Here is a 12,704-nt window from a genome sequence, read left to right on the forward strand (position 1 = left end):
CACTAATGTACCATCTATCTCTCATTATATCTCCTCACTGCATGTTTTCCTATTCACAGCAATTACTCAGATTATTCTGTCTTGTTTTAGCACCTCTCTGTGCATACAAACAAACTCAAGACATTAGCAATGCAGAATTGAGAGGTATTCTGTAACTCTTATCTCAGCCTCCTCCAGGCAGTTTCCTCTTCCCCGATTTGCTTACCGTTAAGGCTATCTTATAGCATTATGCAGCAATATAAAGGTGCACCACAAAACTGTGAGCACTGCCTTTATTTTCCATTGTTCCTGTCCCTTCAGTACTGAGAATTTGGAGGATGTGTCAATTCCTGCCATGTGACAATGTTATAGCTGTTCATCTGAACCACAAAATAGCCCAGCATTTTGAAGGTTCTTCCATCTTGTGCAATATGAAGGTCACTTTATGTTATTATTTTCATGATGCACTCTCAAAAATGCATCTTTCCAGGAGACTGACACTTCAGGGAATTCTGTGGTCCAGTATTTTCCCAGAAAATTGGCTACTATTCCCCTCTCTATACAGGTCAGCAAGAAAATTGTTCTGGTATCTTGGGAGGCAGTGTTTAAGTTCCTCTTCACTGGAAGTGGCATAAGTAAAAAGTTATTATCACATATACACGAACTTAGAAGCAGTATATTATTTACTATATATTAATAACCATTAAGCCAGGATGCATCTTTTGGTACTTCCCAAGTTCCATTAATCTGAGACTGATCCTATCACCAGTTCATGTACTGAAATACTTCATGGTGCACACCTGTATCTGATTTGATGCAGGCCTGTGTGGGTATCTGAGCCTGAACCTGTCTAAGTCAAGCAGACAAACCCCACTGATGACATGATCACCAAGACATGCCCCTGCAATCAAGGGAGGTAAATCTACCAAAGGGAGCAGCAACTCATCCAGATCAGCAAACTCTCCCAGACTAGAAGCAAAGAAGCAGCTAAAGCAAGCAGGTTGAAGGCCTCTTTTTGTCTCACCCCACTACAGCTGTAAGATAGTCTTGAAGCACCCTGCTGTCTGGGATTGCCAGGGATAACAGAAACAAACCTGGAGGGATCTATTCCCCTCCCTTGCAACTGCTTTACTCTCTCCAAAGAAAAGGAGGGTTCTGACCACTTTCCCCTTTTTCAGATCAAATTTGATACAAATCCCCCATCTGAATAAACATCACAGAACAGGATGAACTAATACTAACGCTTATTTATTACATTCATGTCTCTCCTCCCTTTTTGATAGGTCCAAAAACATGATAAGTCAATAAACTCATTAAATAGCATCTGACCCAAATACAACATACAAATAAAATATATATGCAATAAAAACCTAAATCATCATATAATTCTGACACATGATGAAGACTTAGGCTGTAAAATTATTCCACCCCTCTCCATCTCCCAGAATCCCACTTATTGATATCCATTAGCCATCAGGAACAGAAAAGAGCAGAGTGAAAAGTTGTACAACAAAACCCCATCATCTTGCCCAATGTTTGCAATGAAAATCATTGGTAGAAAATAAAATGTGTAACTGTAATGTGAATTTATAGACCTGGAAATGCTCTCTTATAGAAAACTACAGTTACAGATGAAAAGATAAATATCTCTCCAGATCCAAAATCCAAAGCATTGTTAGTTTTATTCCCACACGATCGATAACAATCATGCACTGGAGCCAACCAGGAACAGCTGATAACAATCAGGAGGTGCTGGATTCAATTCTGGTTTAGTGACAGGGCTGGTAAGTCAATAACTTCAAAAGGCAGCTCAAATGCATATATATATATATATATATATATATAATTTTTAGAGCAGTATAGAATAGGAACCCCTTTGCAGAAATAAAAATAAGTGCATGGCCCTACTTATTCTTCAAAGGATATTTTTGCTTGGATTTAGCTGAAAGCCAAGAGAGAATACCTGTGGCTATACCAGCATTGTCAGCATCTTCGTACCATTTGCTGACATCCAAAATATCTACCAAACCAGGAACAACCCAAAGCATCAAATCAAAAATTCTCCAAGGCAGGCACATTTATGCAGATATGACATGAAGCACTGAGAGGCAAACCCTATCCTCAGATGAGTAGCTCAAAAACATGAACTGGTTTGTCAGGCAATGGGCAGAGTCTTGTTGCCCTGTCTGCAGCTACTCCTATCTGCACTTGCTGTGGAGTGCCTGTGGATCACCCCAAGCACTAGTGTAGTGCTTCAGAGGTCTCCATTAGAAATTTCACATGAGCATGGCATGAAATGGCCCTTGCACACCAATACCTGCAAGGTATAGAATAGAATTGTACAATCACAGAATGGTTTGGATTAGAAGGGGCTCCCAGAGATCATCTGGTTCCAACCCCTCTACAATGAGCATGGACATCTTCGACTAGATCAGGTTGCACATCCACAACCAGCCTTTGTGGCAGTCTCTCTGAAGCTGCACCTATGGTGCTGGTGCCCCTCTGCTTGCCAGAACCTTTGCTCATTGAACTTCCTGAGAAACTCCTCTGTGCACTCTGACTCATTTGCCAATTCAATCTTTCATGAAACCTGGCTACTGCCTCTGTGCAGTAGCTATTATAGGAAGCAAGCATGGCAGGAGGGCTACAAGGTGTTGCAGTAGCACACTGCTATTTTTACATGCTCCAAGAAAAAAAGAAAGGACAATGAGGAGACAGTGGAAAGCTGAGGATTTTGTGGTGAAATGTGCTCCCACATTAAATTTCTACAAATTTACATGCACTCTACACACTGAGCATAGAAAAGACAAGACCTAGCCAAGGGTCATGGACAAATAAACGAGTGAGATTGGTGTCAGGAGAACTAAAGACACCGGGACCCCTAAATACATATTTCCACATGCTCATGTTTCTGAATGTCTTTCACTATTTCCCTGGTTTGGTTATTAACTCTATATCACTCAGATTGAAGTGGGGTGGTACTAAGAGGGGATAATTATTATAAGGATTAAGAAATAATACTAACACTCAGATTGAAGTGGGGTGGTACTAAGAGGGGATAATTATTATAAGGATTAAGAAATAATACTAATTATTTTGGAAATGGTTCTTTTCCCAGCAGGAAATTCAATCATTGCCATAACAAAGAACATGGATTTGATACCCTGCAAACAGCCACTATGGCAGGGACACACAGCTTACTGCCCACCTAAATCTGGCAAAGAAATATGAAGTCTCTGAAGTAAAGCAGTGTTATTTAAGAGAAACCTAGCCTCTAATTACTGACCAACTCTAATAAAAACATCAACTGGATACATTAGAGACTCATGTCCAACAGAAATGTTTTCAATAACTTGATGCTAATGGTACTGTAGCATGATGATGGTTTTGCTAATTAACCCCATCATGAAGATTTGATGCACAGCTTGTGTACTTTTGGTCACCAAAGCCAGGAACCCAGACTGTGTATGTTCCCCTAACCAGACTTCACACTGTTGTATGTGTACATGCCCCAGAAATACAAATTGTGTCTTGCTGTACAATCACAACCACACTCAGACCAAAATATTATTTCTGAGTTTACACCTGACTGCCTTATATATTTTGAACCATTCATTGGCTTTCAGGCTTTTCTTCACAGCCCAGAGATTTAGTTTCCTTTTATTCCCAGCCTGAGCTTTGAACATTGATCACTTGCCTCTGGGAACTGAGATGCACAAAAAAATCTCTCAAACCTAACACTGCATGTATGAACGTATGGAACTACTCTAAAAATACAGTCAGAAATCAAGAAAACTACTGAAGCATCAAACCCAGAAATTCTGCCATACATGCTGCAGGTTAAACTTAATGTAAAAGCCAGCTCAGTCAAGCTTGTTGGCAGCAAAGACCAAGAACTTCCTTTTCAAATACTCCAAGTGAAGAGTGCTAACAAAGCCCAAGGAGCTGGTGCATTTCAAATAGCCATTCCACACTGGGCAGTTAGACACAATAACCCCTCCTCACATCCAGGCAGCAGCTCTCCAGCTGCAATCACAAAATGGAGCTCCCTACAAAGGACTGCAAGCAGCTTGGCCAGAGCTGCTGGTGTGCATACGTGATTAGTCATACTGGTGATGAAGCAAAGCACAATTCAAGTGTTTCCATACAGAAGAAATAGAAGCAGTGAAATCAGAGATTTGATGTGTCTGGGCAGCATTACTTCCCAGTCACTTGACAACTCAAACTACTTTTGAGGCATGAAATACCTCACTGACCTTGAAGTAAGGTAGCTGAGGATTTACGTAAAGGAAGCAACTGCCAACCCATCGCCATGGCTAAATTTTAGTTTGACTCTTGGAAAACATGTCAGGTCCCTCAGATGTTATAGCTGCTGCCTCCATTAAACACTGCCAACAGCCAACAAATTGTCTCACGTACCATAGAACCCCAGAGAGCGCATACATAGGAAAACAGACTTTCATTTGCTTGTCTGCGATTTGCAATGTCAGCAGGTTTGAACAAGTCACAGCCTCTCTGTGTTGCACGCAGTACAGGACAGAAGATGCTGTAAAAATGGGCTGGAAGACCTGGGATTAAAGTCCTAGCGGGTGCATGAACTATTTACTCCAGCTGCAAGAAGAGTCTTTGTGAAGATTACAGAGTCGGGCACTGCAATAGCCCAGGAAGGCAGTGCCATCTGCAGGGCTCGGAAAACATCGGAGCCTGTTCATTTCTGGAAGCCGGTAGAGCTGTTGCCGTGGCAGAGGAGCACTTCCCCGTGCTGAACGAGAGCTGCCCAACAAACAAACCAGGTCACAACTTCTGAAGGAAATCAGGGCAAGTAATGAAAGATCTTTCAGCAGGAAAACCAAAAAAGAGGAATGTCAGTACCCAAAGAGCATGAGATCTTTCAAAGCACTGAAGCAAGAGTAATGATTTCATTTTGTTTTCAGATCACCTCAAAAGCCACACCACCACCATTTAGGGAAGGGAGGATGTAACACCAGCATAAGAAAAAGGGGGAAAACATTTCCAACCATTGCAGCAATGAGGATCTGGAAGAGCCTCCCAGAGAGGGTCAGAAAAATCTATCCCATCGCCAGGAAAATGGACTGCAAAACACGGAGTTTGTGTTAACAAAAAACTTTACATGGTGACCCAAGACATCATACTGAGTCCTCTATTCATATACCTGCAATGTTCACATTGTAGAACAGATGTGGGAGGATAAGGCATTTCTTGGAAAGAGAAGACTCACTAACCATGTGGTGCTGGTATTGAAAACAATTACAACTGTATATAGAGGGCTTCCACACCCCTGGGATGAGTAAAATGGTGCATGGAAAACACTCACTGATGCTTTTCTTCTCCTGCAGTAATACACAGCTTTAAACTGTCTTCCACTGGGCTTTTCGACCAATTTAATTACCAACCAGTTGTTCAGCCTGCAGTGTGTTTAGAGCCTAACCCCATAAGAGCACATTTATCTGTTCCTTTCCAAACTTAATAGAAAAATAGAAATGGAGAAAACCTGCTGCCATGTTGGTACCAGGAAAAAGAGATATTCTCATTCTGTCTTCTCCAGTCCACTGTTCTGTTCAATTTTTCATTTCAGCTTTTTGTTGCTCTTCAGGGAATATCTGAGATTCAGAGACCTTGGAACAATGACTCAGGGCAGGGCACAGTTTCAGTACACAAATTCACCCAGCTGAGAGCAGTGTCCAGATTGCAGATTGAAGCTGGAACAATCAGTGTTCTCCAAATACATGGACTTGTAATAGACCACTCTATTAATTTCAGGCAACTACATCATGCTCAGTACCACACTAGGCTGTCCACCAATTCAGATCACCAAATAAGATAATGCACATCAAACCTCTTGTCATTCAGAGTTATGCTCATTCAAAAAGCCAGTACAACATTTTATTTTAAATTACCTTTGTGCAAAGGACACTGCTGTTAACTGAAGTGAAGAACAGGGGCTAAGCTTAAAGACAGCAATGAAACAGGTCTATTGCTGTGCAGCAACAACCCACAGTAACACCAGCTTATTAATTCTGGCCTACAAAGCTCTTTGGAGTTGCAGAAAACCATTGCCTGAAAATGCTATTATTTTATTGAAATCAGCATCTGTTGTTTTCAGTGTGATCTATTCATTGTCACAAAACAGCATCCAAGCATCCCTGCTGCCTGTTTATGAGAGAATCACTGCCCCCATGTTAACATTTGTTTACTCCCAATGCCAGAGCAACTGCGACAGCAAGAGGTCAATACCCTGCCATAACATTTCATCCCATTACCACTGAATCATGCTAGGAGGTGCAAATTACAGCTCCGAGTCCTTGCTGGCCCCACACATCAGCCTGACTAAACGCAGCCTTCTGGAAGCAAATTTTGGTGGGCTGGGAGCAGCAAGCTCGACATGCCTTGTTTCATATGCCTCCTGCTTATCCCCATGGGCAATTAACAGGATCTCTCTCGAGTGATGGGGTTTTGATGGGCTGGGAGGACAGGCTCTTGAACACAGCACAGTTGCTGAGATTTAATTACAGGGCCAGACTGCCACTTTCCCAGCACTGGCACTCAGGTGGAAGACTGGAGGTAGGAGGACAGTGGGTGCCAGACAGCTGTCTGGGCTCCTGCTGCCTGTCCCCATCACCCTACTCACCCCCTCGCCACAGTCCCTCTCATTTGCACAGCAGAAAGAAAACACCACGTGGGCCATTCACCCCTCTGTTGACTTATCCTGCAAAGCTGCTAAGCTGTGAAAGCAACCAGGGAGGTCGATAGGAACCTTTACATCCAGCATTTATGGAAATCAGACCCCCTGGATACACTTAGAACCATGGTGCCTCCACATAGAGTGAGACCAGACCCCACTGTTTCCATGGGAGTTAAGAGGAGCTGCAGTCTTGCCCATGCCTCTCTCTAAGCAGAGGCCCATGACTTCTGTGTCCTACCATCTTTTCCCCTCTCTCAGCAGAGAGCAAGGAGATCATCTATTCTGATGATCTCTGGGGATTCAGCAATACACAATGAGCTTGAGCTTAAGCTTAAGCTTGTGCACACTCTCCATATCCAGGAAGAAATCTAACATGGAACTGTGAGTTGATTTCCCACATGACTGAGAACCAGCCATAGCTCTGTTTGTTAAGTTCTTGGTTTTAATTACCTGTCCTGCACAGAGTACATGCTGCCCGAGGTCACTCCAGCCCCTTGTCCCCTGAGAAACATGTGAAACATGAATGACTCAAGCCTTCTGTTGAGAGAAAAACATCCAGGCCATCCATAAGGAATAGCTATTCATTACAAATTTCAGCAGGTCAGTGCCTAAGACCTCATGCCACAGAGGTTTATGAGCAGCCAGCAAGCATGACAGACGGAGGAACCTGGCTGGAATTCAGTTTTCATGGCTTGCGTAAGGTGGGTAATACTTTTAGTATCGGAAGTCTTGTAGTGGCTTTTTCTGTATTTCTTAAAGATAAAATTAAAGAAGAATAAAAGAATTAAGGTGGAATGGAAAAAAAAGCCCAAACCCAAAACCCCAGAGCTCTGTGTTAATCACATATATTTACCAGCAGCAAGGGACATCTCCATGCTGCTCACACGAGCAATGGCCATCACATTCTCACAGTAACCCATCAGAGTTATTATTATTTAATTATGTTATTACTGCAGATGCAGAGGGAAATCTTAATTCTCTACTGCCCAAGAAGAAATTGCTTTTGTGACAAAATCACACACATTCTCCTGTGTAAGAACATTGGAGATTATAAAAAGAGGGCAGGTGGGTGGGAAGGCAAAGAGGAAGAAGGTGGAACTAAATTAGAATGAGGTTATGATATATTAATGTCAGAGAATAATTCTGGAGCTATAATACCTCCTTTTATTAAGAGTCCTCTGTATTACTATTTCATCCAGCCTCAGGCAGTCCTGCTAAAAGGGAAACTGGTGAGTAAATGAAAAAAGGCAAAGAAACCCCACCTAAGATGCGAGTGTAGGGAAAACAACAAGAAATGTCTTTGGTGTAGTGCCCAGCAATGAAGGAGCTGGAAGGAAAGCAGACATGGCCTCACATGAACACAAAGACATCTAATTACTGAGCTGTGTTTCATAAACCTGCTATGAGTATGCTCCATAAGCACAGCACTTCTGTAGGTATATGAGTGTATCACATGAGAAATGACAGATTAAAGAGTCCACTAAATAAAACTATACAAAGTCCTACAGAACTGGGAGTGTAAGAAACAGAAACTAAGACAACCCCACCATGGCTGGCCCCATGCAGAGGAGGTTTGGAAAGTCAGGGAATCACTGTATATCATGAAGAACATTGCCAAGTGCCCTCCGTACAGATGGCAGGAGCCACACACTCACTCTACACTACTGCTTCAGGAAGCTGTATGGAGTTGGTAGCATCTGTCCCAAGGGTTGTCAGAAAAGGAACAAAAAAATCCCAGAATTTGGCCCTGATCAGCAACGTATTAAAGAAAAAAAAAATCAATTATTTCGGCAGGAGTCCCATAATCCTGCTATAGATAAAAGGCTTGATTCCATTTCCAGTCGCACAAGAGTGAACCAGAGCAATGCTTTTGCTATCCACACAGTAACAAACACATTAAGGTCACGAATGTGAACGCAGGATGCAACACAGAATCCACAGGAGTTTTATCAAAGGAAGAAGGGGGGAACCCACAACAAAGAAGTTGTATCCACACTTTGAAGTTGTTACGCGAAATTCAAAGAAACTTCATGAGACAAAGTCATGAGTCAGAGAGAGAGGGTCAACTGACATAATACCCCCCGCATCCAAACGCCTCCTATGCACTTCAAGTGAGTAGCTCTCCTGAAATCCCCTTAGCTTCCTGCACTAGAAAGGAGATCACCGCAGTTCTCAAATCTGTACAGGGGATGAACCAGGTGCCAGGATCTGAAGTACCCCTCCTTCAAGCATCACTCCATGTTGAAGTGTTGCATCCTCTCTGCTGAATAGGTCCCTCCATTCCTTGCCACCTCTTTGAGCTGGTGGCTGGACTGGTACCTGATACACCTGGCATAGCAACACAGGCAAAACCCCAGCACAAACAAGGCCACCAGCCATGCACAGAAACCAAGCACAGATAAAAAGACAAGAGTAACAGTTGACCTGAAAAGTGATTTGTTTTTTTCCTCTCCTGTTAAATGGATGGCTGGAGATCCCAGTCACAAGTGCTTTTGCTGTCCACAGCACCCAACCTTTCCAGAGAGCCTTGGTTCATAACATGTACTGTCACCATCAGCCCTAGGCTGTTGTCTTCCCCAGCAGCTCAATAATCATCTTCAGTGGCTGAATTTTACCTGTGCTGAGCTCTGTAACAGTAGGTCAGGCCACCTATAATCAGCTGAGAGTGGTTTCTCTTACATGAAGCCATATTACAACCACATGGTTGAGTCACATGAAGAGCAACAGCCTCCTGCTCAGAGCAGACCCTGGAACATGACACAGACAGTTGCTTCTTCCTTAAAACAAGTCTGATCTGGGCTTTCACCTCCTCTCCCTGTTGCCTAAACACAGCAGAGATAAGACTGCCCAGCAGTGGAACGCCCAGAAGCGGAACACCCAACATAAGACACATCCTTTCCCTCAAACTTCTAAAAAGACCTTTGCTGATCCTCAGAGCTGTCCTTACCCTTTGCCTGTGCCCTTTGGGTCCCCTGGAGATGAGTCCACATTCATGCCCTGTCTCCAGGGCAGGAACAGCTTAAGAGACTTGTGTTATCACCACACACTGCTCCAAAATTACCTCTGTATTTTCTAGGAAGCTATAAATGAATGTAGTCAGAAACCTTTAAAAAGATCTTACTTTAGAAGCATGCGTATTTCTTGGCTTTAGAGGGACGCAAAGCGGTGCAGAAGACATCTGTGGAATATTTTCTGCCTCCTCCCATACTCTCAATGTCTCAAAGTTTGCATTAGCTTTGAAGTAACATCTGCATTTCAGAGGTGTTCTCATACCCGAGCTGAAACACTGCCTGATGCCAGCTGGTTTGCTTCTGCATGCTCAGCTTTCCCACACCCTCTTGTGAGTCCCTGGCAACACCCAGGATACGCTCGTATCCTGGCAGTTGTAGAGAGCAGCTATTATAGAACTGTTTAGGTTGGAAAAGGCCTTTAAGGCTAGCGAGCCCAACTGTTAACCCAGCACTAAACTATGTCCCCAAGCACCACATCTACACATCTTTAAAAACTTCTGGGAATAGTGATTACAGTCACTTCCTTGGGACAGCCTTTTCCAATGCTTGACAACTTTTTCAGTGGAGAATTTTTTTCTAATATCCACTCTAAACCTCTCCTTGTGCAACTTGAGGCTGTTTCCTCTTGTCCTATCGCTTGTCACCTGGGAGAAGAGACCAACACCAACATCCTCCTCACCCTCCTTTCTGGCAGTGGTAGAGACCAATAAGGCCTCCCCCAAGTCTCCTTTTCCTCAGGCCAAACAATCCCAGTTCCCTCAGCTGCTCCTCAGAACACTTGCTCTCTAGACCCTTTATCCACTTTGTTACCTTTCTCTGGGCACCTCTGTGTCTTTCTTTTAGTGAGGAACCGCAAACCAAACATAGTATTTAAATTGCATCCTCAACAGTGACACACATAGGGGGATAGCAGCTTCCCTAGTCCTGCTGGCCACACTATTTCTGATACAGGCTAGATGCTATCCGCCTTCTTGGCACACTGCTGGTTCATACTCAGGTGGCTATCAGCAAACACCCCCAGGTCCTTTTCTGCGAGCAGCTTTCCAGTCCTGGAGCTTGCATGGAACTGTTGTGGCCCAAGTGCAGCGCCCAGCACTGAATCTTGCTGAAACTCATACAATTGGCCTTGACCCATCTATCCAAGCCACAGCTGTACCGCTAGTTTTTCCCCAGAGAATACTGTGGTAAATGGTTTTCAAAGGCTTTACTAAAGTCTAGACAGAAAACACCTACACCATTATTTTGCAAACAGAGCTGCGGGAATCAACCCTCTGCTTATTTGGCCAACTCTCCCTTTCACAGCTTTGTTAGCTTATTGATTTCATTGTACTCATGGACTAAAGCTGACATTTCCTTATCAGAATGGACTAAACACCTGCTTTATTTCGGCCCACACATAACTCCCAAGAAATAACACAGTGACCCAGAAAAATCAGAAGTATCTTAGTCATTGACCATCCCAGATTTGCTATACCTCACACTTCAGAATCCCTTAGAACGACATCTTCACCATCCAAGGTTTGGGGCTTTTTAGAAATAAAAAGTTGAAATGTTGGGCATACCAAACTAAAATAAAAGTGAATGAACAACCCCAACATGAAAAAAATTAAGCAATGTGATTCATGACAGACACCAGACATAACTGTCAAGCTGGTTTTACACTGGGGTAAATGGACTGACAGCTGTAGAGACACTCATCATCCATATTCATGTTAGCAATATCCAGACTGAATAGAGCCTATGCAGTTTCCAAGCTGACATTTTCAGCCAGCTCCTTCCTCCCAGCTGCATTTAACTGGACTCTGAGTTAAGTGCTGTCAGACACTGTGCACAGGAAGCTCACTCTTCTGGACTGCTAACACTACAGCAAGACTACAAGCTTCTATAAATCACTTAGAGGTGCGCTTGTTATTGGCTCATTCCTCTTGAAATGCATGGAAAGGCCTCTCCCCCTGTATGACCGTTCACGGGATCAAAACTTCCCTTTGCAAACACTAACACACCTAAGTAAATTTACTTTCAGGACTAGCTCTAATAAAGCCAATGATGCACTCAAATTCTCAGTAGTGCTCTCATTTGCAGGATCAGAAGCTTCAAGAGCCTTTTAATTTTATAACAGAGGGAGAAGGTACTCAAGAACAGTGATTTCCCTGGAGCTGCTCACCTTAGCACTGGGCCTGGAATTTAACACTGAAACAGAGGAAAAACTGCACAAGATGTAAGGTCAAAATCTGACCCTTGCTTCCTGTCTATCACTTGCTGAAATCACCAGACACCCAAGCATGCAAGGGTGGAACATTTGCCAAGAAGCAATCATGTGTGAGGAGAAGACAACTTGTATCTTTCTGCCTTTCCTCTGGCTGACTGACCAGGTTCTCCCACAGGAGGATCTCCAAAGCACAGCCAACACTGGTAACAGAGACCTAACATGCAAACCTTACTCTGTAGACCCATGTCATTAACTCAACAGTGCTGAATGTTAACAGTCTCACGACCAGCAGATACTTAATCCAGGCCAGAGGAATATACAGCAACACCTAATTTTTCAGAAACATGTAGGTTTTTGAGGCCTCTCCTGACCATAACATAACAGTGATGAACCAGTGACAGCACAGTCCATCCAGTTTACTCCAACTGGAGTTCAACAGGACAAGTGGTGAGGAAGAATTTTGCTACGTAGTATCTCCATGATGCAACACTTCCAGAAAGACCTGTGTTATCTGACCCCATCAGAGAGCTTTTTATTTACACAGAATCTGAGTATCACAGGTGAAACAAGTAATAAAACCACACATGCCAGAGTGGTGGACATGAGCTGGGAGGAAAGGAGGTTTATGTTAGGAAAGTCAAGGTTAACCAGAAACCCTCTAACAAACTGGCAATGCTGGTTTGCTCCCATAAAAGAAGGCATGTGAATATGCTTTGCCTTGCTATCAGCTTTCTGCTGCTGCATCCAGCAAGGCAGGAAGAAATGAGTACGAATCCACAGCACCTCTTCACTAGTAAGCTCT

Source organism: Melopsittacus undulatus, chromosome 8 (assembly GCF_012275295.1).
Source record: "Melopsittacus undulatus isolate bMelUnd1 chromosome 8, bMelUnd1.mat.Z, whole genome shotgun sequence".
Classification (NCBI taxonomy): Eukaryota; Metazoa; Chordata; class Aves; order Psittaciformes; family Psittaculidae; genus Melopsittacus; species Melopsittacus undulatus.